Source organism: Cydia fagiglandana, chromosome 15, assembly GCF_963556715.1.
Source record: "Cydia fagiglandana chromosome 15, ilCydFagi1.1, whole genome shotgun sequence".
NCBI classification, from domain to species: domain Eukaryota; kingdom Metazoa; phylum Arthropoda; class Insecta; order Lepidoptera; family Tortricidae; genus Cydia; species Cydia fagiglandana.
Window position 1 is genome coordinate 16,096,128 of NC_085946.1, and position 27,384 is coordinate 16,123,511.

Consider the following 27,384-nt stretch of genomic DNA (forward strand, 5'->3'; position numbering starts at 1 on the left):
TTATGTATATTTACATTGTATTTGGTAATATCACAGAAGTAATATGTGTTTTATTACAGATTTCGTATGTGAATTTACACAAAGTACATGTATTATTAATGATTTTTTTAAGTATTTTTCCTTTTTATTCGGGAATATTACCGAATTATTATGTATTTTGTTACAGATTTCGTCTGTAAAATTACACACTTTATTTATTATTAATGTTTTTTTAAGTATATTTACTTTTTATTCAGTAATATTACAAAATTATTGTGTTTTATTACAGTTTGCGTATGTGATTTTACCACAAACTTTATGTATTTTTAATGATTTTTAAGTATTTTTCCATTTTATTCGGTAATATTACTGATACAATTTATGTATTTTTACATAAGAAAACTGTGATTTTAAATATGGGCAAGGTAAAATTACTTGTTGTTTGTGTATTATTACCTGTAAAATTAGGTAATATTTCATGTTATTAGGGGATATTTTTCTGTAAAATTCAATACAAATTCTGTACATTTACGGTAATTCTCCGGATTTAGTTATTAACCATTCGTTAGTTTTTTTTCTTATGTATTTTAATTAATGCAGCCTGTCTGCAGACTGCATTTATTAAAGTACATAAGAAAACAAATACCAACTTGCTAATAGCAAAATCCTGAGAATTATCGATAGCATGTAAATGTACAAAATTTGTATTGAATTCTTTAGGAAATATCGCCTAATAACATGTAAAACGAACTAATTTTATCAGTCATAATATACAAACAACAAGCAATTTACAGTTTGGAGGTTATTTAATAAAAAACAAAATTACAAAGAAATAAATTTATTGAATTTCACACACTAAAATTATAGAGCACACGCGTATATACACGTCTACGTGCATATTATTATTATTTATTCTGTGACAGAGTACAAAAAGTAGAAGACATATACGACACTATAAATTATATCTTATGTACATAAGTACTTCTTATGAATTAGTCTTATAAAAGTTTCGGTTAATAAGGCCTATGTGAATCTAATGCGTGAAACCTATACCATTTCAAGTAACGAATTGTCTGAAAATGTTTGTTACTGACATTAATTATAGTTAGTTTTTTTAGCATTAGAAAGAACTTGCAAGAAGTTAAGCGATCTTGACATGTCTTTTAATTGAAAAACGCTTTTTAAAAATCAAAAACTATTACTTATGACTTCCTTCTTTAGGATTTATTTTAATAAAAATATACCTTTGTATAAATTCTAATGTGTTTTGACAGTCCACTGGATATTCCATGTTCAAGTTGCAGTAAGCCGCCATCAATAGTTGTAACGACGTAGGCAGAATCTGTTTCGCTAACAATCGTTTTTTCTACCAGCAAGTAATATAATTATATTTTCATTATCTGTGGACAAAAAACATAATGGTTAAAACAGGTAATATAATAGGCCCCCAAATTTAATACTTCCTCCTCAAATAAGATAATTTATCGTATTACGTTAAGTGGCACTACTAGTGAGTAAGGGTACAAGTCTCGGGCAGCGCAGTTTTAAAAGGGTGTAAGTTCCATGCCCCTTTTACAACTAAGCTGCGCGACACTTGTACCCTTTTTCACTAAGGCCACAGGTTTATTCAATACATTTACGTTTTAACACTGTATGTTTCATATAGATTATATTATGATTAATTATAAATTATATGAAACATACAGTGTTATGCTTCGCAGGTAAGGCATTTTATCATTGTAATAATAATTAAGTCTCACCTAAAAATACAATGTTAGGCGCAGCTATTTCGGATAGCTCTGCAACTTGAACCCTGGTTAATGGTTCCTGGAAAAGAAAAAGTTAATAAGATTAGTAAATGGAACTACTATATTTAGGATGGTACCTCATCTGGAAGAAAATGGATTATGAATTATATCTTGGGTATTGCTCTCCCTCTATGTGACGGATGATCAAAATAGCGTGGGCCTATGTTGCACCAAACCTGAGTTCCACTAGGTACAGCCAGGGTTCAGCATCAGCTCTATCTTGTCAACTTCAAGCGTCAAATTTTTAAATTGACATCATACTGCAAAATAAATGTGGTTTGAGTCAGCACATTAATGCTTAACAGTAGGTATCCAATTATAGTCTATTCTACAATACACTACATTCTACAATTACACAAAAAATATTTCATTACGAAAAGTCAAATTAATTTAGATTTACTCACCTTTTTCAATGATATTTTTTAAAGTTGGGTCCATTATTGGAACAGCTTTCTTGATTGTTTGGTCTACTGACCAAATTTTAATAACGGGCATGTTTTACTGTAAGAGAATAACACAATTTATTAGTGTTGGTGACTATTTAATTAACCTACACAATCAAGCATGTACTAATATCGTTTTAAATTTAGATGTACTTAGCTAATAAATACTTACATTTTTTTAATGGCATACGACGAAAGCGGCTGCTCCAAGATTTTGTAGATCAGGTCTGATCCACCCTGGACGTGGACAGGACACGATATCAACTGGACTTTGTAAAGGACGCCGAGGAAACCGTTACAAAAAAGGTGAACCGCGAACCCTTTCTGGAAGTACATAACGTTTTGAGGTCTAATGCAGATTTCACTAGATATTCGATGCAAGAAAGTAAAGGTATATCTAATACTTATATTTACCTGTTTTCTTGTATGCTATCTCCAATTTATTTACACGTTTACACAAGTACTACGTTCTACGCACAGCGAGTGAGCGAGCGCCATTTTGATGTGAACTCATGAACTGCGCAGCTACAGGTTCGTGGCGGGGGGGGGGGGGGGGTGCGCCTGACTAGCGATCGCGTGATCCATGTAGCTCGCGCGCCTGTGGCGCGCGTTATAATATTGATCCGTGATTGGGTGTGTGCCAGTGCCGCACAAAATTCGTCCAATCCGCGAGTGCTACCGGATATGAATTCATATTTGAAGATTTATAGTTTATTTTTCGAAATTAATAATTAGGTACACAATTTTACCAATAATTGCTGACATTGGTACATATAAATAACATCGTAAGTTTTGTTGCTTCCAACTTTGATGCTGTAATTCACATTAAGGGGTTCCCTGGAGCCAATGAATGACCTATCTGAATCCCTTAGTTTTCTAATTTCTTTTTGGAGCTTATCATACGGTAAAGTTGAAAAGAATTTATGTACGAAATAGGTATCATTTGATATTTACCAATCGCTTTTCGGTGAAGAGGAAAACATGGTGTTCCTAGTTTCCCCTCTGGGTTAGAAGGTCAGATGGCAGTCGCTTCTGTAAAAACTAGTGCCTACGCCAATTCCCGGGATTAGTTGCCAAGCAGTTCCCAGGCTCCCATGAGCTGTGGCAAAAAGCTGGGATAGCGCGAGGAAGATTTATTATCATAGGGTAAAGTGCCCTATTACCAGCCACCTGCATTAATCGTTGAATAACTTTTATAATATGTCCAAAACTACACGGAATGTTTGTAAGTATACACGGTGTAATATGAGGAAACCGAATAGCTTTAACCACGCATTTCTGAGGTCAAAAGAAAGAAAAAATGTAAGATGAGTTTAGGTATACTTCACCAAAAAAAAAATTTTTGTTGTTGTTTTGTTTTTTCAATTTCTTGAATGTACATGTACATAAAAATAAATGTTATTTGATGTTGATTGGTAAACTTTTCACTTAAAATTGATTTTTACATTTTTTTTTCGTAAAACCTACTTTTTGCAAAGCGTTACTTGTCACTTTTTGATATCTATCAAGAAGGATATTTTAGACTACGTCCCATAGCAGCAACATCACCATCAAAAAGGTCTTTTACACTGTGTAACAATAACAACTTGTTTTTTTTTAATTAATATTATCTCTGAAACTAGGCGAATTTCAAAAAAGTTTATAGGACATTTTTGTCTCTAAATATGATCAAGAATACGCAGTTAAAATTATTCGGTTTAAAATATTTCGGTTTCCTCATGTTACACGGTGTATTTGTCCGCGATTATCTCGCGTTTAGCTGAACCGATTTTGATGTGGTTTTCAGAAAAGTGTTTGTTACATTCGGGAGAAGGTATTAGTATACATAGATCTGAGCTGATGCTGAACCCTGGCCGTACCTAGTGGAACCAGAAAAGACAAAACTGTGGAAAAATACAATTGGACAGCGCGGCAATGCCGCCAGCCTTCTTGGCACCCTGCCCAAAGGCACAGAGCTGGAGCCAGGTTTTTATTTATAATTTTAGTTTATATTGTAGTTAGTTGTAGCTTTATGTAGTTTTTAATTACATGTAGTTAATAATTTTTTGTAACATATTTGCTGTGACTTAATTTTTTAATAAAAAGAGACGTCATGATCGATTACCTTTTTTCTAATTGGGGCATTTTACCCTATCCCATATTTACTTAAAAATTAATTGGGAGGAAAACTAACTTTTTATCCCGCCAGGTGGTGGTGGCGAATTAGCGACTTTACCTCGCTTTGACATAAAAACTGTCAAACCACATACATTTTTGTAAGTTATTCTATTCTTGTAAAATTTTCTCAAAAATGCCTATGTCTGATATGAATATTTGACATATTTATTTTTAGAGACGTCAAAGACGAACCCAAATAAATAGGTACCTACCTAGATATGTATGTAGATTTCGTATTAAGTAACTAAGTATTTCTATCTTTACATAATATGAATGAATCTATTTATCTTTAAGTAGGTATTAGTAGTAACGATGTGGTGTGAGCACAAACCGATTTTGCCTAAAATTAATTAGGTAAGTACAGTCACCTGCAATAATATGTTACTCTTCGAAGGTCGCAATAATATGTGACACGCTCTTATGGCTCTACAGATAAGGTCGTGTCAGATATTTTTGCGGCCTTTGAAGAGTAACATATTATTGCAGGTGACTGTACCTACTTACTAAGTAAGTACCTAAGTACCTTCTTAATTTCGACCGCACGGGCGGCATTCTCAGCAGGTTAAAACTTGTTCACGGAATTGTATTAGGGTATTCCACCTGTCCAGTTTCTGTTTCTTTGTCCAATGTGTGTTTTGTCTCACATTTTGCTTGAGAGAGAGAGTGAGATGCCATGACATTGGACAAACATATCATTGGACACATTACCGCACCGCACCAAGGTCATTGCGACGCACCCATAAGTAAGACCTTGACAACAACCTTGACAATGTCCTTGGTGCGGTGCGGTAATGTGTTAGCACTGTTAGCAGCTTTATGGTAACATTCCATTTCTAACCGCAGCTGCACTACCGGTACTGAACGCGTCGCTGTCATTGTCAATTTCCATAGTAAAATTGACAGTAATGCAGCTGCGGTTAGAAATGGAATGTTACCATTAGGCATTAAGTAGTTTGTGTTCTATTCTATGTATGTAGGTAAAGGATAACTCACGCTCACGTTAGACCGGGCCGCATCCGGGCCGGAGCTTCCGGCGCTTAGGTACGTTTCTATGACATGACAGGCGAACACGGGATGCATTCCATAGAAAACGATGCGCCGGAAGCTCCGGCCCGGGCACGGCCCGGTCTAACGTGAGTCACCCTTAATGGGTACTCGTATGTTACCAGACGAACTCGCGGGCAAGAGCTAGGAATTCATAAATGTGAAAAAAACCGGACAAGTGCGAGTGGGACTCGCCCACCGAGGGTTCCGTACTTTTTAGTACTTATTCTCTTTATTTATTTTTCTTCTTAAGTTAGGTTAATTATAATATGAATATAAAAGTAAAATATAAAAACACTTACAAAATAATAAAAAAAAGTTATAAACACACAGTACTTATTTATTGTTATCACTCACACTTAATAATGAGAGAGTGAGATGCACTGACATTGGACAAAGAAATTGAATGCAAATTTGACAGGTGTAATACCACCCTAAAGGCCCCTTGCACCATTCCACTAACCCGGGGTTAACCGGTTAAATCTGGAGTTACCTTGGTTACCAGTACAATTTGACACTGGATTAACGGTTTAACCGGTTAACCTCGGATTAGTGGGACGGTGCAAGTGGCGCTAAGTTAGTTAAGTAGTAGTTTGGTATTTTTACTTTTATGCTGTTTAACTTGTTTGAAATAAAATAAATAAAAATGTAATGTAAAGACACACATTGAAATAGTAAATTTGCAGAAAATTAAAGAAATATTGGAAAATTTCATTGTATTGTTTTTAATTTTACTGGCATTTTTCTGAATATTACATAATAGATAAGTAAATTTACATAAAAAAAAATTCACGAAAGTAGGTAAAATCACGACACTTTTATGTAAAGTTCCCCGCGGTACGCGTGTTGTTTGCTGTTGGTGCTGTTGTTGATGTGTTGTTGTTGGTAATGTTGTTGTTGCTGTTGTAATTGTGTAGTAGTTTGTTTTCCAAAGGGAAAAAGAAATAAAGTTGTACTTTTGCTAGGACAAAAAGACCCGCTTGCGAGCACTTCATTCCTGCAGCTCGGCCTTCGGCCTCGCGTGTTTGGGAAATCGAAAAGGACGCTCCGGGCCTTCGGCCCTACGCGGAGCTCGGCCTTCGACCTTCGCTCTGCCGTGTCACGCCTAACTCCGTTAACTCGAGTTACATGAGTTACGAATAACCAGTCTAAATCGTCTTAAAAACCATTAAATATATATCTTCTATAAGAAAATTTTGAAAATCTTCATTATTTACTGAGAAAAGCATATGGCTAACTCATGTAACTTCATTTTTTTGCCGATGGCGTCAGGCACAACTCAGTTAACTTAAGTTGTATGACTGACACAACCAAAATATCAACATCGTTTCTTAAGTTACCGGAGTTAGGCATGACTGGCCGAGCGCTTGATTTATACGACAACAATATTCCTATAGTAATACGTGTCACGTCTGATCACGCGAATGTCATGTAACTTGACTTACATGACTTCGTGTGACCACTATAGTATGGAAGAGTTGATCATGCGGAAACATTTAATTCGAATAAAATGAAAACTATTCAATTATGCGAAACAAAAATTAAAGGGCCCAGTCTGTGACCATATTTCCTACATGTAGATTAGATAAAATAAAAAAATTACGACGAACCGTCAACGATAACAGCATTTGAATCTTTAAAACTTTAAACGTAATTATCTCGAAACTCGACTTTTAAAGTTACATGAGATGCGCGTGACACGGCAGCGCTGGGTTTCGAAGCTCAGCGCCGCGTTAAAAACTGCCAGGGTCCCTCTATGACATTTGGTCGAGCACCACCTAGGTCTGACCGTTTGGCCGGCCCGTCCAACATTTTTCTGACCGGAAGCGGTAGACCAAAAGTCGGAATTTTCTGGAGATCACGAGACCGCCCTCTATATGAAACTGTCAAAGTCTAACACACCACGAACCTCCTTCTGGGAGAACAATTGTGTCATCAGTCAGTCGTATTGCAGCTTTATATAATATAGAAAAATACGTAGATAATAAAATTATTTTTGTCCCTGACATTCCATGTAATTTTACAGATTTTATGTAAAAGTCCATTGTCTTAGTGATTACTATACAATACATATTGAATATGTAAAAAAAAACATATTCACGGCCTCCTTAGCCTATTAGTTGATAGTGACCCTGCCTATAAAGCAGGACGTCCCGGGTTTGCATCCTGGTCAGAGCATTTATTTGTGTGTCTATTATCACGTAATATATTTGTTCATCAGGAGTTATGGATGTTGCCTATGTATTCAAGAATGTATCGATTATACATTTATACCTAAAGTGCCCACAACACAATCCTTATTGAGCTTACTGTGGGACTAGGTTAATTTGTGTAAAATTGTCCTATATATTATTTATTTATTTTACCAGTAAATTTACAGAAAATATGTAGGTATACCATTAAGAAGATATTGGTAAATTTCATTATATTGTTTGTAATATTACTGACATGTTTCGGAATATTACATAAGACTTAAGTAAATTTACATAAAAATGTATTTTTCAAAAGAAATAATAAATTTGCGAGATTTTTATGTAAAATACCCGTTCCAATTGTTAAAAATCAAGTGTAGTATTACAGATATTTATGTAAACGGGCATTTCTTAGTGACTATTACATATGTATCGTGTAAAAAGACCCATTTGAACAGGAAGTTTACAGAAAATTTATAAAATTAAAAAAATGTTGGGAAATTTCATTATGTTTTTTGTAATTTTTCTGATATTTTTCGGAATATTACATAAGAAGTAAGTAAATTGTAATAAAAATGTGTTTCTCAGTAAAAAATGGTAAAATTACGAGATTTTTATGTCAAATTCCCGATTTAATTGTTAAAAACACATTAAAAAAGTATTTGTCCCAAAAGTTCCATGTAATTTTACAGATTTTATGTAAACGTTCATCTCTTAGTAATTATTACATATTTATTATGTAAAAATACCATTTAAACAGTAATTTCTACAGAATATATATGTAAAATGAAGAAATGTTGGGAAACTTCATAATGTTTTTTGTGATTTTAATGACATTTTTTGGAATTTTACATAAGACGTGAGTAACTTTACACAAAAATGTAATTTTCACAAAATTAGGTAAAATTATGAGATTTTTATGTAAAATACCCATTTTAATTGATATAAACACATAAAAAAATGTATTTGTCCGAAACATTCCATGTAATTTTACAGATTTTATGTAAACTTCTATCTCTTAGTGATTATTATATATTTATTATGTAAAGCGACACATTTAAACAGTAAATTTACAGAAAATATGTAAAATTAAAGAATTTTTTGGAAATTTTATATTATTGTTTGTAATTTTCCTGACATTATTCCGAATATTACATTACACGTAAGTAAATTTACACAAATATGTAATTTGAAAAAAAAATTGTAAAATTACGAGATGTTTATGTAAAATTCTCTTTTTAATTGTTAAAAACACATAAAAAAAAGTATTTGTCCCAAACATTCCATGTAATTTTACAGATGTTATGTAAACTTCCATCTCTTAGTGATTATTACATATATGTTATGTAAAAAGACCATTTAAACAGTAAATTGAACAGAATATATGTAAAATTAAAGAAATGTTGGGAAATTTCATAATGTTTTTTTGTAATTTTACTGATATCTTACGGAATATTACATAAGACGTAAGTCAATTTACATAAAAATGTATTTTTCACGAAAATAGGTAATATTGCGAGATTTCTAAGTAAAATTCCCTCTTCAATCGTAAAAAATACATACCAAAATGTATTTATCCCGAACATTCCATGTAATTTTACAGATTTTATGTAAATATTCATGGCTTAGTGATTATTACATAAATTTTATGTAAAACTACATAAAAATTATTGATTTTACCGAAAAAATGAAAAATTTACGAGAATTACGTAAAATGTCATATTTTTCCGTAAATTTCCCAGGATTTTCGGGAATTTTACAGGATTATGTAATTTTTTTGCATGTAAAATTACATAATTTTTAACAGTGTGATTAACAGTCTGCCGGACGGTATCGGTCTGTCTGTTATTCGGAACTGTCAAAATTTTGTGTTAACTGACAGGCCGATACCGTCCGGCGGACTGTTAATCAGTGGGCCCCTTTAGCGGATAAACTTGTACCATGATACCTACTACTCTACTACCTACTTCTAACATTTTATGCCAATATTCTGTGAAAATATTTCGCAACTAGATACCATGTTCCTAGTTCGTTTCACATGACATGTCCTCCGAAATGACGTCTGTTCGATTTTCCGCTAGTCTCACATTTGTCTCGGCGTAGTGTAACTGGATTGTGGTGGTTTCAAACTAGTTCTGTCGCTTGTGTTCAGTTCTTGGGTTATAGAACTGGAGCTCTAGGTTAAACTAGTATAATGCTAGTAAGTATATTGACTTATTTAACTGTTACTTTGAGTGTTCACAAACCAATTGGGTCAGAAAGTGTTGTTGATGAAATAACGTAGACATTCATGACGTCATTAAAAAAAAATTTTTTACGTAGGTATAGTAAGTGATGAATACAGGGTGTGTCTGACCATGGGGCTTTAAATCCAGGGCTTGATTCTACTCGCTAAACTGAGCTACTTTTATTATGGCACCAACCCCGAAATCCCGAATTTTTTTTTTACTTTTACATACATTTTGGCTGATAAGATGTCGACGTTTTCTATGGAAAAGCCAAAAAAATTTCCCCGATTTTAGGGTTGGTCCCATAGTAAAAGTAGCTCAGTTTAGCGAGTCAAATCAAGCCCTGGATTTAAAGCCTCATGGTCAGACACACCATATATAATCCAAAAATTAAAAACAACTCCGCTTCTGCCATTCAATAGATATAGGTACTTATAAAGATTTTTTAACCTGCAACCTGAAAATCTCTATTTTCCCCCAGAAAATTACAAATGCAACGTCATCATTCTAATGGTACCTGGTCCGTCGTTGCTGACGAACAACGAAAGAAATTGCAACAGGCAATCTTTTAGTGTGTTGCTGATTTTAGATTCTGTATCTGCAGTAACTATGTGATGTTGATAGATTATTAGTTAAATGGCAATCCGATTTAATTTAAAAACTCGAAAATGCGCGTTTGGTTCAGTTGCTTTTCTGTGAAGGAAAATATCGTGAGGAAACCGGACTAATACCAATAAAGCCTGGTTTCCCTCTGGGTTGGAAGGTCAGATGGCAGTCGCTTTCGTAAAAACGTCTACGTCAATTCTTGGGACTAGTTGTCAAGCGGACCCCAGGCTAATGAGCCGTGGCAAAATGCCGAGATAACGCGAGGAAGAAAAGGCTAAATACTTCGACCGGCCAACCCCATTGAAGACCAGCTTTGTCAGCAAAAGGATTAACTGAACAGTTTCAAAGTCCCGGAATTCTTCAAGCTAAACTTTAACCATGCGGTAAAGGTGAGCGCGCGACGCATACCGCTCGGAAACTATTCCGGCTATTTAGTGCTCCGAGGGGCATGGGATGACAAACTGTTTGAGACAGCGCGGAATCTACTTAAGTGTCGCGAAACAGCAATTCTCTTAACGGGCCACCGCGGTGGCGTTATACGTTTTAATCTGTCTTGAACTCTTGATCACAAGAAACAAAGAATATTTCATAATGTAATTAATTGGTTGTAAGTCCCACTTGGGAGATATTTAGTTAGTAGTTCCTAATAAAACTACATTTACAATAAGCTAAATAATATCTATTGATGAATGAGTGGACTGTCTGTGTATCGGCAAAATGGAACCTTTTATTTGACTTGTATGAGATAAAATTTATTTTATTGAAATATATGCAAAAATTAAAACTATCGATACGATGAAGGTATGCGGTACGATGAAGTATTATTTTCAGAAAATATTTTAATTTGTTTTTATTTCAAGTAGAAACTCTACTATAATCATAATACGCTTAAATGCCTAGTTACTTAAACATTATAAATGTGCAATTATGGTTTAGAAAAATGCACGCCAACTGCAACGACGGCGTGCAATTCCCATACAAGTTGCAGTTGGGTTGCAGTCCATCTGTATCTGCCCTAATATAACGACAAGTCCTTTGATAGTATACAGTAGTACATTTCCGCATCCTACATTTCCCGAATCCAATCCCAAAAACAATGATAATCCCGGATAAAATATTGAAACGGTTTTAGCATTAATATGAATCCTTCATCCTGTTAATAATGAACGCGTACCATTGCCTGCTCATTAACTATTAGCCACCCCTAGAACAAAACAACACAAGCGCCTAATATTTGGAAGATGCTTCCGACGTTTTATGACTCATGCTTGTTTTAAAAAGGGCGTAAGTGCCTCAGATTACTTTGTGACTTACGATGTTTTAGACGAGTGAATTCGACGCTTTCAGAAGGAGAAATGGAAACGCAACGTTACCATAACTCCCTGGTCTAAAATGCTTCTTGGCTGGAATCTCGGATTGCCTACTGAATTCTTTAAAGAGTTTGTTATTTGGATGGATTGGTCCTCTTGCTTAGTAGCTTTTATAGTTAGGTATACCTAAGTGCCTAAAAACACCTAGGTACCTACCTATAACTCCTATAAGACTAAAACAGGTTACAATTTTGACTAACGGCCCGATTCTAACTTTAAGATACGTCAATTAATAGATCTGGAAACGATATGGATTAGATATGTCAGTGTCATATGTGACGTTTCTTCAAACAAATACGTCACTTTTGACACTGACATATCTAATCCATATCGTTTGCAGATCTATTAATTGACGTATCTTAAAGTTCGAATCCGGCAGTATGTTTTTATATTTCGTATACCGTTACCGCTATCTTCCTCATTTTTAGAAGTCGATTAAAAGTATTAAATCGTAACCTTTGGCACCTGGATGCGTAGCCAACATGCCAATCGTTTATGCTCCGTAGTGTACTAAGCGCAACTGTCACTATCTCACTAATATGGGGGCGTGATAGAGATACACAAAGCGAGTTTCGCTATCGTAGCGCAAGCGATTGTCATCTTGGCTAGGCATCCTGAATTGTCAAAATGAACCTCATCAATAATTGCATGCGATTTGCGTTACAATGCTGCTGTTGATCGATCGATTGAAATGGTTGCACCTGATGCACCTTCTTAGGCCTACTTGCACCATCCCACTAACTTGGGGTTAAGCAGTTAAACCGTTAACCTAGTGTCAAATTGTACTGGTAACCATGGCATGGCAAGGTTTAACCGGTTAACCCCGGGTTAGTGGGATGGTGCAAGTGGGCCTTAGCCGGCATGTAATAATATCAATAATATAATATCAATGCAATTTGTTGCATGGTCTGTAGAGCCCTTTTACCACCGCACAGTAAAAAGGGTTAAGATTTTATCTTTTAATTTCGCAAGAGGTTACACTTGTTAGCACTTTGCTTATTAACAAAGGATACTGTTTAAGTTGCCTTATTATTTATTTAACAAACGGAAGCGGAAGAATTTCGCTGGAATATACTTTATCAAGGTAATCTCAATTTTAAAACGTCATATCACCTTAGATCGCGTCATTGCATAAGCTACTTTATTTCTTAAGCTATAAGCCTCATATGTTAAGTGAAAGACTTGTGATGTTTCGGAACGTTGACTATCTCGCCGCAATTTTCCAAACGCCGTATTATTTTAACCAAATATTCATATATATTTCCTTAGTATAACCTGCAGAAACAAGAGTTGCTATAACGTAGTTGGACCGAGTGATATGCGTGATTGCATTATCAACTTTATCTTCCAAAGTATAAAGTCCAATTTGCGATTCCGATATGAGGGTAGTTTCGTAGAGCAATATGGCGGTATTCACATTGGAACGTGCGAGCAGGACTGCGCTGTATACGTGCATAGCTGTCTCGCTCACAGACCGCGTCCGCATCCAATATGAGTACCATTGCATAAGCTACTCTATCTGTTAATGTATAAAGTTCAAATTTAAAGACCCGTGATTATGAAATATGACCGAAACGTTTCTTAATGCATCGCTTGATTATTTAATTACGTTTGGAACGTTCGCGGTTTTACGTGTGTCGCGTTTTAATTTAATGTCAGAGGGCTCATTACTGCGGGCTCTGATTGGTTTACACTAGAATTAATTCAAAGAAGTTTTCCAAAGTATACTGTACTCTGTACAGATAATTGTAAAAATGATGGGTGCATATAACTAACTCAAAAATATCCCATCCCATAGTTCTTAGGCGGTTGTCACACTGGCGCCGCGTCTCGTTGCGAGACGCGGAGCAACGGACTCGCATGCGGAGACAACGCACCAACGTCCGAGTTTTCTCCGCATCTCCGTCCGGAGCTGCGATGCGCGACGTCCCGCGTTACTTCCGTCTCGCGTTCATTTCACGTTCGAACGTTAAGGTGAAAACAGTTCCTATTTGTCGATAAAATGGAAACGGAACTTATTCAGGACGCTGCGGTGATACTTTCAGTTTGTTTTTTGTACAATCGAGTCATAAAACGCAGAAGACACTGCGTGGGTACATCCCTATTTACAAACCAGACCTATAAATGGGTCTTTTGCTAGAGATTACCAAGATTTAAGGCAACACGAAGAAAAAAAATTTTATTGCACCCGTATGTCAACCTCGTAATTTGATTATTTGCTAAGCAAAATATTCGTCGCATTTAATATTCCAAATTGCTGGACGACTTTCAATTTCAAAAATAAACTTATCGACGTCGATATACTCGATCTCCATTGCACCTACGTCCTTCTTGCACTAAAATCCGTACGGCACTGCGGAGCTCAGTGTGACATACCCTGCGGCACGCACCGTGTCTCCGTCCGAGCGCGCGAGTCGTCGTGCGTCTCGCTCCTCCGCGCGTCGACGCGCAGCCAGTGTGTCGTACCATGCGTTTTTTCTATACAAAATCAAGATTCTACATACAAAGTTAAAAAACGCATCAACGGACGCCGCTGCGAGATGCGGAGCAGTGTGACGACCGCCTTAATTCGCTAACATAAGAGCCAAATTAATCTTCGTTTGATTTTTTGATTATTGTAAGAGTTAAGAGCGAAACACGAATTTCAAAGTCCCCTTTCGTCTTAACAGTACGGGTAGAGCAACCACAGAGCAACGGACTAAAAGTAGGTATTTGTTTGCTCCTAACAATTTTACTCATAGGGGCAAATCTACATATGTGACAATAGTAGGTACTATAGGTAGGTATAGGTAGGTTAATCATCTGCTATTAATGTTGCTGAATGTATATTTTCTCCATACTTATCAAGAATTTCGAAATATCGATAACAGAGATAAAACAACACTAACATTATTTTTTTTTATCTAAAATACAATTTTTTTCATATAAGTACATATATGTGACGTCCCACGGTCAAAGGTACCTTATGGCGGGTATGGAGTTATGCATACCCCAGTAATCTACAATAAATAAGCTATCGATAACACAAAAGATCAACCTCCTAAGTTGCGTAGTTACAGAGATATGATTTTTTGAAAATAATGTTGTGAATTGAGCAACTTTACGATAGAGAAGTTTTAAGTTTAGCCGCCTAAAAAACTATGTTCCTGAAGTAAGTTACATAGTTGACTACAAATAATAATACCTTATATATCTGAGATTAAAAAAATGTTGCGACTTGTTCTGTAATGCAAATAGAAACCTTTGAAATCGACTGATTTATATGTATACTAACCAATCTCTTGAAAATAAAGTTTTATTTCATTTTCACGATTGATTGCAATGAGCTCTCAAGATTTAAATTTTATCTTTTAGAAAACGACACTGAGAGACAGTTGAAGCAAAAAACAATACCGATTTAGAGGTAAAATTTTATTTTTTAACTTTTTCATATAAAATCAGAAAATTGAATATTTTTACTTTTAATGTAACACACAATCAATTTCTCTGAGCACATATGAAAGAAATTCTGTCATTCAAATGAAATAAATCCTAAAACCCCAACTAAATACTATATTTAACCCCTTATGCCACTTTAAACTTACATAACAATAACAGTATTTGCTCCATACATTTACGAAAAGGTACCTTATGGAAATAAATCTCATAATACATCACTACAAAACATCAATCACATTGAAGTTTATCTTTTATGAATAGAAAATATTAATTTACATTAAACTGCCACAAATTTAATTAGTTCTTCGTCATAATAATCTTAAAAAAGACCAATAATTTGTATGTAATGAAAAGGTACCTTGTGGTTAAGTTACATGATGAGGCATGATGATGATGGAACAGTTAGGATAAACTAATAATATTTTGGGGTAAAGATGGTATAAATCGTCTATTTCTTATCAATAATATATTTTCGTTGCCATTGAAGACAAGCGGCATTGAGGTTCAATGATTTGAATTCAAGATATTCCATAAGGTAATGCGTCGGGTATTGGCATTTTTCAGCAAACCAATGGCTGATTTATTGCATGCGACCAAACCAAATGAAGATTATTCTAGTTAAGAAAGACTTGACGAGAGTAACTTTGGTATAATAGCAGGCTACTTGGATTTGTAATGTCGGTCGATGTACGGTTATAATATTTGCTAGGCGCCCCAACCAGAACTGAAATTATCAAATTAGTTTTGCGGAATGCTAATACAGTTCTTTACCAAACTTCTTTTCCCGTATTGACTAGTTTTTTTGGGAATTTTCAACCGTTTTTCCATAAGGTACCTTTTGTACTAAACTCTGAGACGACATTACTAGGCTTATAACTAACTTATAACAAAAATAAAAACAGGTAAACAAACGTTACGCATTAAGGTTTCAGATCACACAATAAAAAAAATTTGAGCATTTTTTCACCTCTTTACAAAACATTTCATATCTCCGAAACTAGAAACCCTCATAAGGTACCTTTTCCCGTGGAACGTCACATTATGGTACAAAAACAAGTCAAAAAAACAATAAATAAAAATAACTTAAAATTAAACTAAATACAAATGTTACATTAATTACAATGTATGTTTATAAATATGCATATGCGTTATGGAGATCCCTTCCACGAGATATGCCGTACGCTTAAACATCATCTACATTACATTCATTCATACACGTACATTTGAGTAACTCACCTAATTAACTTACGAGTATTAATTAAAACGGCACCAGCAAATGTCTGTTTTCACTATAATTCTAAACAATGGAATGAAAATGAACTCATGTCGCCGTGTGCCTGCTATACTGCCACAATTCAAAATTTTTGATTTTCTGGATTATTGCAGATTCGTATTCAAAATTGTTCAATTTACGACCTTATTTCGAGAGCCATAGCAAAAAAGGTCTTTAAGAGCCTTTTTCTCACAAGTGGCCTTATGCATTTGACCATAAATTGTCAGACAATTCCCTGCAATACAGCCACTTTTGAGTTGTGGCTATAAAGCACACGTTTTAAATGAAGCTTTTGAGTTGCGTCCTAGAAAATAATAATTAGCTGAGTTACACATATTATTATTGTCGCGTACAGTGATCTTGTTCCTATCAAAGTTGATATAAGTTCAAAAACTAAAACCCGACTACTGCAAATCGCGCTCTAAAAAGTATGAAACAAGATAGAATTCTTATCTGAAGTTATCAAACAGGAAATATTATAAATGTTATATTTTTTTTAATAAAAAAATACAACGTAATAAAATGTATTACATTTTTGATATATTTACAGAGATATTCAAAGGATCGCCGTGCATGGTCGTATGCCACGATTATAAACTTTAAGGTAAAGTGGCATACGACCACAGCTATCCTCTGAATCTCTGTAAAAATATAAATAATGTAGTAAATTATACATATTACGTTGTATTTTTTTATTAAAAAAATTATAACATTCATAATATTTCCTGTTTGATAACTTCAGATAAGAATTCTATCTTGTTTCATACTTTTAGAGCGCGATTTGCAGTAGTCGGGTTTTAGTTTTTGAACTTATTTTTTATTTAATTAATTTTGGGGTCATGACTTCGTTACTAACTACCTATTCGAAGTCACTTTATATTACTTTTTCGAGGGCATCCCCAGTACAGAAATACACGCAGAGCGCCACATATATCGGGCTGCGCTATCCTTTGGCATGGAGGCGCTTTCGGCGCCCAGCTTTGGAACGTGTACAGTGCGCCTCCTACGTCGGGCTACGCCCGACTCTATTACTATGAGGGCGCCGAAGGCGCCCGGCTTTGGAACGCGTAGAGCGTGTCTTGTACGTCGGGCTACGCCTGACTCTTTTAGTATAAGGGCGCCAAAGGCGCCCAGCTTTGGAACGCGTAGAGCGAGCTTCGTACGTCGGGCTACGCCCGACTCTTTTAGTATGAGGGCGCCTTCGGCGCCCGGCTTTGGAACGCGTACAGCGAGCTTCGTACGTCGGGCTACGCCCGACTCTTTTAGTATAAGAGCGCCCAAGGCGCCCGGCTTTGGAACACGTACAGCGTGCCCGCACGTCTTTTGTACGGCTGTTTCATGCATTTGCCCGGATTTGGTAAGCGTCCAGCGTGTCACGTATGTCGACACTTGTAGTATGAGAAAGTCGAAGTCGCCTGGCTTTGGACTGCTTGCAGCGCGCCACGTACGTCAGGCTACGCCCGACTCCTCTAGTATGAGGGCGCCGAAGGCGCCCGGCTTTGGAACGCGTACAGCGAGCTTCCTACGTCTCTTGTACGGCTGTTTCATACATTTTGGCTGATCTGGACTTCTATACCTATTCACGTTATAAAATATTGCAGGTCATTAAAAAAAACACTATGTTTATAGCGGCCAAACAAATTTATTTTGCAAATACCTTCTTGTATCGCCGTAGTCGGGTAATATGCGGATAGAATCCAGAGCGCTTGTAGATTCGTAGTTCGAATTACCTACCCGATAAATTAATGTTTCATCGGGTGCATGCAAGCAAAGCCGGTTGCAAAAGCTAACAATATTTATATATTTAAAATGTGCTAACTGAGCTCTTTCAAATGATATACATCACGTAATCATTACTTATTTTTATTTTTTTCGTTCGTGACTTTATGACCTCTAGAGGACGCCTTGTTCATTTTTTTGTGACTTCATATAGCCTATAACCAGCGGACGATTAAGATAATTCGAATGACATGTCGTTTGTCAAATTATAATGTGTACTTTAGAAGTTATGAGGGAACAAATGAACATACATACATACATACATACATACATACATACCCACATACATACCGGTCAAAATCATAACCCTCCTTTTGCGTTGCCGTAGTCGGGTAAAAATAAAGGGATTTTAACTATTTTGGTGTTTTTATTTATATTTTCATGGTAACCTTTATCCAATAATTTTGTGTTTAAATTTGGCCGCATCTCAAAATCTTTAAAAATCGTTTCTGCAATACGGCCACAACTCTAAATACCTGTCTTTCGGGCCTTGTGTCTTAAAAAATATACATTTCTTTTAAAAAGTGGCGTGGTCATAAGGAGGGTTATATCATTCCGAGTAAAAAAAGCTAAATTTTAAATTCATAGACCTAAAACTAAAGGAGTAAGATCCTATTAAACACCCTGAACTATACTCTCAAAACTTTGAGACGCGATTTCTCGAAAAAACGGTTTTTTGAGATGTGGCAGTGTAGCAGGCACACGGCGATGTATTCATGTATGGGAAATAAAAAACGAAAGTATTTTCACTTGTACCTATTACGTGATGTAACAAATAAATTAACTTGTAAACTATATACATACTTAAGGTTAAGAGCCTGTCATAAATATAGACAATTCATCCTTCATTCATAACTATTTGAGAAAATTAGCATATATAATCTAATACGCCCCTGCAAACTGCATCAACTAACCCAGTACATTTAGTATTATCGTCGTCACAGCACATCAGGCGTTACTATATCTGCCGTGTCAAACTCGAGATTACTCTCTGATAACGCTAGTTACACCGCATTTTTCACATCACTAGCACGCGTTCCATTTTCGAAAATTACGGCGGGAATATGGTGACAGTGTTTTTTTTTAATCGTGCATCATGACCAAGGTTTTTGAGAGTTTGAACGTGTTCATCCTAGAACCTTCGAAGTGCTGCATCACTGTTGACAGATTAAAGCAATTTTGTCTATGCCGTAACAGGAATGAGGTAACTTTCTTTTTAAATCAATTATGACGAAGGAAACTCGTAGATAATCAAATTCTGAAACATTGTTGAAACTATTCCGAAGTGTCGTTGCTCTGAAAGTATCGCTTCTCCTCTTGATTGTATTATCTTTCTTTGTTTCAATTCAGTTCTGAATTCAATATTGTGGAAATAATAAGCAGTTGTATTTGCGATTGTATTATTTGATGCGTCCAAAAGCATTGAAAATGGTATTACAATGAACTCTAGTTTGCAATAAACTGTTAAATGTTCAAAACAAAGTGTTATTTTGTAATCTTCAATAAGAAAAGTGTGATAATATAACTGCGAACTTATAAAAAATCCATAAGTAACATTATTAAGATATAATAAACGTGATCGAATTTAACATTGCATTTATCGAAAATGGTTTCTGAAAGCAACCAATATTGGAACATAGCCTATCACTTTCATTAGGTAAAGTTATACTAAGCTAAGTCTGCAACGATTTTGATAGCACACACAGTGCAAGTGTTATTTTAAACGTCAAATTTCTATGAAATTATGACGTATAAACAACATTTGCACTGCGTATGTCAGTTGGTCTAACTCTACCAGTCTTTCTTAACATACTGTTATAATCCTCCAGTTTTTAGTTTATAGTCTTTTAAGTTTATAAATAAAGGCAGGCGTTCAATATTGACATCTGTCAACTGAGTATGGTTTCTTGTTGAAGTGGTTGTAAAAACAATTGCCTCTCGCATTCCTCTGCGCCCGCGCAGCAGCTGACAGCGTGACAGATGAACAGCTGTCATTGTCATCATACTATAACTGGTTCTGGCTGGTTCTTGTCAATCCAAAACGTGAAATTAACCGATTTTAATATTTAAATTCTGTTTATAATAAATACTTACAAGTCTCAAAGTGATAAGGACAATGAGTTTCAGGTAAAACAGCATTGTTGAGTTGTTGACTAGCGACCTGCCCCGGCTGAAGGGCCCCACTGATGATATCGACCTGTCAGTTAGAACAAAAAGTTGACAGTTCCGAACAACGGACAGGCAGATACCATCCGGCGGACTGTTAATCAGTGGGCCCCTTTAGCACGGGTAGTTCAAGTAATTTGTACAAACCTTTACAAATTATACACCTAAACCTTCCTCAAGAATCACTCTATTGAAAGGTGAAAACCGCGTGAAAATCCTTTCTTGAGTTTATCGCGAACATACACACAGACAAATAGACAGACAGGCGCGGTGGTGGACTTTGTTTTGACGACGAAGATCATGTTCCAACCAACAAAGACGCTGTACTTTTCCAACTTCTTAGTAGTTTATATTTTAAACAATTAAATGAAAACATACCTATAAGTACTTGAACATGTATAAATATATGAACATATTTTGCTGTATATATTGTACATACGTACGTAAACGGTTCCAAGTTGTATTAGTCATCAACTCTCTTAGGTTACTAATTCTCTGTGGTATCCTAATTATTGCCAATTCAGAATATGTTTTAAGATATGTGCTTACTTCAAAAGACCTTTAAATTTTCTCCGACAGATTCAGTCAGGTACAAACTGACTTGCCTGAATTGACAAATGTAATACTTATGTGGTAGCAATAAGGTCGGATTTGGTACAGCAGAGAGCAATGCACAAGCACTCGATAAAACTGATAAGAGTTATCGCAGAATCGAATGATAACGGACCGAAGATTAACCGATATCTTGAGATTCCTCTTATGCTCCGTACGATGACTTGTTCTACTTCTACCTTTTAGTTAACTGGTAAATTTCTTTATAAATAAATCTGTAGCTAAGAATATAATCGCAGCCAAGGAGTGTTAGGGTCGGCGCATGTAACACTTCTGGAGTTGCAGGCGTCCATAGGCTACGGAGACTGCTTACCATTACGGATAGTTCCGAATTCACAATATGGCTGGAGTCCGAGTCCTTCTTCGCTAAAAGTGCCGACTTGGCAGCGACGAATTGTGACATTGCCACTATGCACGCCTTCTTTTCATAGATATTTGACGCTTATGGTGGCGCTGCCACACTCTGTTGTTAGCTTATTCGAACTCTAGCTTTCTAACACAGCATCGCGTTCCTGATTGGCTCAGACGGTTCGCGAAAACAACACTTTGGCGTTCGCATCGCGTTCGCCAGATGTGGCGTACCTCAAAATGTTTGAACTTTTAGTTAAGAGCTACAACTTTTCAGTTTTCTATACTTAGCTCAAAAAGTTCAGCTTCACTATAAATTATATTTAAATGAGGCCACAAACTCTCAGTTTTTAATTCGAAACCCGTCCATTCACGAACCCCCACTCACAACTGTAATTTGCAAAAAAGCGTCAACTCCCAGGAAATGAAGTCCTCGTCAGATCCTGTTTTTATTTTTTTAATTAGACTTGCCAGACGGGCTGGAACCGGACTCGAATTTAGTCTGTGGTTAAGTTTTCTTTTTAATTATGAAACGGCGGGGACATAATTTAGTTTAAATTGAACAGTGAAGCTATACTTGAAATAGAGGTACCTAATGCATTGTTTTGAGGATAATTTGAGAAAATGGATTTTTTACAATATTTACAAAAGTATAAATGTAGGCTGAAAGCGTTATTTATTGAATAACATTATTAATAATAATTTGGCAATGTTATATATTGTTATCAGGAGGTTTAAGTTTTAAATTTAGATTTTAAATGACCCATATTCATTGCTCTCCAGTGTAAGTGTTACCCCTTAAAACAGTTACTTCATAAAACGATAGTTTTACAACTGTCTTAAAAGTTTTAGATGCCAAACTCGGCTTTAATAAAATGCATTATTACTCAAGCTCCTATAAGATGCACATGCACATCAGATAAAAGATCTGCGTAAAAGATTTCACTAACTTTATGACTGACATTTAACAGTAAATGTCAAAATTCGCTTTGAAGGTTATTTCTTGAAGAGGAAATTACAGTCTGGTGCAGAGCACATACATACAATTTACATCTACAGTAATCTTATAGCCTCAACGGACATCATTCATCTTTCGATGTGATCAGACGGAAAAGAGCGACCAGTTTTAAAATGTTTTCTAGAACACGATATTACTTTACTATTTAATACCATAAACTACCAATATATATCTTATAAACATACCTAATTAGACCGTCGAAAAGCTCATAGATAGATCTACCATATCTGGTTCATATTAAAGATACCTACTCAACGGATAACTAAATAGAATTAATTATCGTTCGATTTTTACCTTTTCCTTCGGTTTTCAGTCGCGATACGAGATATTGTTAATTTAATTTACCTACCTATGCATTCGTACTACCTTTGATTCTATCACAGTGTAGGGACAAAAACAGTAACATGACATAACATCGTCGTTAACATGGCCGTTTCTTTAAAGTGACGCAAGACAAGTGATAGACGGCCGTACTAATGCCGCTGTCAAGTAGGCATAGGTACATAAAGCCGGATATTCATTAGCGAGCCGTAGCCGTAACCGTTGCAAGTACTGTAACCAAAAAACATAGTGTGTACGTAGTTTGCATGTTTGCGCAAACCAAAACTGCGAACCACATACACACTAGTTTTTTTGGTTACAGTACATGCAACGGTTACGGTTACGGCTCGCTAATGAGTATCCGGTTTAAGCCTACGTCACAAAACAGATAAGTACAGAAGTCAATCACATGTATGTACTTTACTTTTCATACCTACGCTCGGCGGTCGCTCTAGGGTTGCGATTGTTGCGAACTATGACTTATGCACAAAAAACTATCGTGGTAGTGGCACTCGTATCCATCGTATCGTATCTCGTATCTAGTTGTTTGATTTATTGTTGAGGATGAAACGGGAAGAATGGAAATATCAATTAATAATAACATTAATAACTCAAATAGGTATTTTCATTTTAATGTCATTGTTATATTACAAATTTGCCACAAAAAATATCTTGCGATGATTTCGAGATTGGCGAAATGCACGATTATTATATTTTAAACTGTAATAATTCGCATTATCATGTACAATGTAATAAATTCGCATACGCATTCTCTCTGAAACCACTGGTAGCTTAAAAAACGACAATTCACCGGTTAATGTTGAATTTAAACAACCGTCCACTGTACAGTTATAATAACTTTTTGTTTTGTTTCTCCATTATTGCACAAAAAAGTTCAAAGACGCGTGTCTCAAGCGGATGGCACTCGCGCTCGCACTGGTCCCAACTGGTCCGAGATATCGTGTCCGTGAGCGGTGTCTATGTGTGCGTTGCTCGAGCGCGCTTTGTATGTTGATTGATTTCTGTACCTATCTCTTTTGTGCCTACGTCAAATTATCTGACGTTAAAGTCGTATTGACTCAGCGTTCTTTCACCATGAGCATTTTTGTCATGGTCCAGAATTAACCATTATTCATGGTCATAAATTTTCTTATTAGTTCTTTATGTTACGTTTTGGCATATGGTGTGATAAACGTTAAGCTATACTATGAACAACAAAACTACCGTGAAAAAGATTGAAATAAATTAATATAGTTATTATTTGAATAAATATGTTGAAATTGCATGACTTGGTTATTTTACTTTTCGGCTTAAATAGTCAAATTACTCTCAAATATTAGCAAAGGTCCATTTAGATTATTCTCAGGCAATTGTAAGTTTTCAATTCTGTCGAAAAATAAATGCTATAGGATTTATAAAATATTCAGATTTTCCATTTAAGAATACTATCTTGTTCTTCGTGGTCGCGACCTCATGTCTGAGGGACGTGACTCCTATGGGTTATTCTTCCTACCACTGCTCTCCAGGCCTCTCGATCTTCGGCCATCTGCATCGTTGCCTGGAGCGAAGTCTGGGTAATATTTTGGACCACATCAGATCTGACCATCTGAATATGATCTAACAAGTCTATTGTGTTCGCCCGCTTATGTTCCTAGGTTAGACGGATTACTCTCTACAAACGTACTCTGGTTATCCTAATAGCTAGGTTGAAGTATAAAACATGAAGAACTCCCGTCTGACCCAGTTCTGGCGTGTTTTACGAGCTCCTCTCGATTAAATCAATCGTATACCGTTCCAAAGCGATGTAAAACACACCGATTTTATGTTTTTGTATTTACCTTTATGTAGTGCATTTATTGATGGCTTCGTAACATTTAGGTATCAAATATCAATTAACTTTGGTACATTCAGCATAAATAGTAGCGGATGAAATAATATCTTATCACAATATGTACACATCTTACGTACATATATACCTATGTAACATAACTTTATCTATGTAAATATGGTTGGACGACCAGCTTCGTAAGCACCAAGGAGGTTCACTTGCTCTGTATGTTTAGGTATTGAAATAAAGGTAAACAAAATCTACCCTCCAATGGCTCCTTAAGCCAGTTGAGGGTAGATGAAAACATTACATGAACAAATAATGTAGATTAAAGTCAGGCCGTTCAGTGACAGATCCAGGCGGTTTTGTATTTGGTTGGTTAACCAATAAATGTTAGAACTAACCGAAAATACAAATTGTTTACTTTTATTTAAATACCTAAATATAGACTCTACACACACACACACACACACACACAGAGATAGATACTAGACACTAGTTAATAGAAGTGCCAGTGTTCTTGTAATACCAGTTGCAAGACCCCAGTTTACCTTACCGTCTTCTTTAACTAACCTTGTAAACGTAACGATTGTGGTCACATGTTGTACCAACAACTATTAACCATAGATGAACCTTAACCCTTCGTTATAAGGCTCACAATGGTCATTTAAGTGTGTGATGATACCTCCGGACATTTATATGCGTACTGTCAGATGCTACCGGTGACCTTCAGTATTGTAAGAAATACGTTAGTGTGTGTGGTGTAAATAAAACACTTGTGTGTCTAAAGATTACTTCACAGTTTCAATAGTCTTGTAATAATGTATTTATGAATACACTTTATAGTTTTTCAATACATTACTATCACGAGGAGCATTTTGTAGGCTATTGTAACAATTATTATCCTTAATCTATTAGAAATAATATGAAGTTACTCGTAATACATACATAGTTTATTTTATTAGTCAGTTCAAATGTATCCGTTTTCTTAGGAATCATGTAATGAATCGACACAAAATTAGACACATTCTTAAATAAAATCTAATTGTAGAGGTAATTAAATATACCTCCTCTTCTAATTATTTGTGTATTATATATACTTTAAAGGAATGGAGAGACGATTTTAAAACATTTGCAACTGTATGTTCTTTTAACCCGTTACAATTAATGATGTGTTACTTACTTAATTTTGTGGATACCGTTATATTAATTTCCACAAACTAACTTATTAATGCATTTTCGTATTCGCTGCGACAAATTAAAAGCCGACACTCAATTTAAAGCACCATTATTTCACACGTTAATTAGCATCCGTTCGGCAACCCAACATTCGTACAGCCTTACTATTATTGGCACTACAAGGGCCAAAATCTTTGGCCCATAATTCTAGTTCCTTTCTTATTTCCTGGCTTTAATTAAGCTATAATAGAAACGATATTGATAAACATATTTATTACGTGATTAAAACATAATTATTACGTCATTATACTTACTTACACTTGTCTTTTAACTTGATACTAAAAAAACCTCCATAACAGTGCCAGTGCAATGAAACGATTGTTACGAAATGACAAGATGGCGCCACATACTGGATAAACCATTAGCGGCGGATCTATAGATCGTGATCCATAGATCATGGTGTCGTCATCGCCGCGCGCGCAGGCGCGCTCTCAACATGACGTCGACCCAGAAAGAATAAAAGCCTACTCTGTGAGTATTTTGTTATTGTGTTTGTATTTTTATGCAGCTTATGAATGAAAATGGAACAACTTTCTATAGGTTGTTATGAGTTTTTGCATAACGCAGTATGAAAGTTTGTTTCTAAATTTAACTGGGTTATGAACGGGAGTAATGAAAGGAAACTGTGCCATAAATAGAGCAATAATATGAGCCATTTTGGTGTGCAATTCACGGGATTGTTTTAATTTTAATGCTGGCGTTATACAAACGCTAGCGGCCATAAATTATGTAGATAAATTGCTTGTTTTGTTTCCATTTAACGTGTCCGAGCTTTATCCAATCATATGAGAATTGTATTAACGCTTTAAATTTGTAAATGGATAAAATTTATAACATTGCAAGTTGACCAATATATGGCAGTGACGTCGGTGTAGCCTTAAATTCATGGTTCATAATGGAAACAATTTTATTGCAACAGGACAAAATGACAAATTAGGACACAGTTGCATAAAACACAATACAATGGCATTAAAAATTCCATGAGGTAGACAATTAAAGACATTAAACAATATGATAACAGTGTACAGCTAGTGGTTGTTCTTAACTGATACAAATTTTAGATATCTACTTATTTAAAACGGTCCCTGAGAAAAATGCCTGTCATTTATTTACAACACCACTCCCATCTCAGACCGTCAACGCAATTGCAACCCCTCTGGCATTACAGGTGTCGCCTGCTCATATGCCTCATATACCTAGTATAAAAAAAAAACAGTTATCCTAAGTTCTTTGTAAAAAAAGTGATCAGCGCCGCTAAAGAAGTTTTCACTTCAAAAAAGTTTTTTTTTAATATTACGCTATTTGCCACATTGCCCATTTGGAATCGGAACCAAATTATCCAGTTGTGTTTATTTATATCGATCTACTTAAAATTACACGCATGTATTGTCCGAACTTTCCATTTGTGATCGAACCAATTTGACATAACTTTCCGATTCGTCACGGTCACTGACCGATCCTTGAATGTCTCGCAAGTCAATGTCAATATTATTGACAGAATCTGTGTCACAGAACTCACAGATTAGGACAGAACA

General features: G+C 35.6%; 1 protein-coding gene and 1 long non-coding RNA gene across 2 annotated transcripts in view; one reads left to right on the forward strand and one right to left on the reverse strand.

The window, feature by feature from the left end:
* LOC134671513 (protein PALS1-like) overlaps window positions 1-27,384 on the forward strand; it is a 254,037-nt gene that overhangs the window by 193,516 nt on the left and 33,137 nt on the right. The gene's annotated exons all lie outside the window — the stretch shown is intronic.
* On the reverse strand, window positions 283-2,765 carry LOC134671125 (uncharacterized). The gene is made up of 4 exons (XR_010099187.1): window positions 2,645-2,765; window positions 2,403-2,554; window positions 1,740-2,288; window positions 283-1,379 (listed from the first exon to the last, which is right to left on the reverse strand). It is a non-coding gene; the product is annotated as an uncharacterized LOC134671125 (long non-coding RNA).